The following is a 1,843-nucleotide window of genomic DNA, read 5'->3' as shown; positions in this document are numbered from 1 at the left end:
CGCCCCACCCTTCTCAGGACAAGGAACCACACATCTGGTTCTTTTTTTCTACCGCACTTTTCTCGACCCCCTTTTTTTCTGGTCTCCGCAACACAGAGCCGACCGAGGCGGGAAGACAACTCGCAGCGAAACGGAGCACGGGAGGCAACGCCGGGGAACGGGAAGCGCCACCACCAGCTCAGAAGCGGGCACCTTGGCAATCAAAGCCGGGAACGCTCCAGGAGCACCAGAGGCTCGCGAAAAGCCGGGCGCACACATACCCGACGGGAAAGGGCATGCGGCGCAAACGGACCAGCCACCCTCCCCGGTTCGGGGAAAGGGAGAGGGCCAAGATGGAACACAACACCGCGTGAACCGCAGGGACAGCAGAGCCCCTGACGCGCCCACGAAGACCCCGCGAACCACGACGAGAAGTGCGCGCGGGTCGGCGTTCGGGCCGGACAGCCGCACCCCTGCCTACCACACACCACCGGCACAGATGGGGAGGAGAGACGAGGGGCCCGCTGGCAGAACGAGAAGCGCGGTCGCCATTCGCATGGAATGACCATTCGCCATGAATGTCCGTCCCTCGCCTGGCGCGGCTTAGGCCCCGGCCCGAAGACAACGCAGAGGCACCACATCGATCCAACCGAGCGAGAGCAGGCCACCACCGGGAGGACGGCCAGCGGGATCTTACACAACCGGGTAAAGCGAGAGAGACGAGAAAACACACGCACGAGAAAGAACGGGAGAGGAATGCCACCGGACAAGCCACCAAAAAAAAAAAAAAAAAAAAAATGCGCTCGGGAGGCAACAAGGAGGGCTCGGGAGCTCCTTTTAAATGGAAGGGGGAAAAAAAAAAAAACCGTGCGCTCGGGAGGCACGTGGCGGAGGCACGTGGCAGAAAGGCCGGATAACACACAAGGAGGCTCGGGAGCTCCTTAATTCAAAAAAAAAAAAAAAAAAAAAAAAAAAAAAAACCCAGGGGAGGGGAAACAGCAAGCGGAATTAGTCCCCTCGTCGCCCCTGGATCCACCGTTCCACCCGGTGCAGGTGACAACAACCACGTGGAAATCGGGGAAAAAAAAAAAAAAAAAAAGCCTGACACGCATCATGCAGCGCCCGGTTGTCACAAGCTGAACAACAGCAAGAGCACGCAAGCAAGCACGGGAAAGCAAGAAGCGTACTCGGGTAATAGCTTCGGGAGCTACGGAGACCCGTGGGCAGATATAAAGGCTGGACAAGCAAACAGCCTTGGGAGGGCCTCCAATGTCCTTTAGTCTCAACAATCACAGGACAGCGTGTCAGTACATATCTCCAGGTCCAATATGGACAGATAGCCAACATCAAAACCACAAAAGACACAGGGAGGAAATTCACAGGCCACAGGGAACATCTGGAAGTCACGCCTCGTGACCTGTCCCAAAAATGTCCCCATAAACAAGAGAACCGGACCTCAGAGGGACAACTGGTCGACCTGATAACCATGAGTGCTCCTAAACCGAGAAAGCCATGATAGAAAGCCGAGCCCATAGCTTCCCCTCGGCTTCAGGATACAGAGTCCCGGCGCTGTGGACCGAGATCCTTGGAGGGAGGAAAAAAAAAAAAAAAAAAAAAAAAGGCTCCAAAGCTCCAGGGAGCCGGGCCACATCAGCTTGGAAGCCGGGGACGTGCCATCCTCTCGGCCTCAAGAAGTCAGGGGCCCCGCTGACGGGGACAGAGAGGGCTCCTGGAGATTTAAAAAAAAAAAAAAAAAAAAAAAAGGGCTCCAGAGCTCCAGGGAGCCGGGCCACATCAGCTTGGAAGCCGGGGACGTGCCATCCTCTCGGCCTCAAGAAGTCAGGGGCCCCGCTGACGGGGACAG

The sequence above is a fragment of the Arvicanthis niloticus genome, chromosome 26, assembly GCF_011762505.2.
Source record: "Arvicanthis niloticus isolate mArvNil1 chromosome 26, mArvNil1.pat.X, whole genome shotgun sequence".
NCBI lineage: Eukaryota > Metazoa > Chordata > Mammalia > Rodentia > Muridae > Arvicanthis > Arvicanthis niloticus.
The sequence above is the reverse complement of the archived record's forward strand: the minus strand, read 5'-3'. Positions refer to the sequence as shown.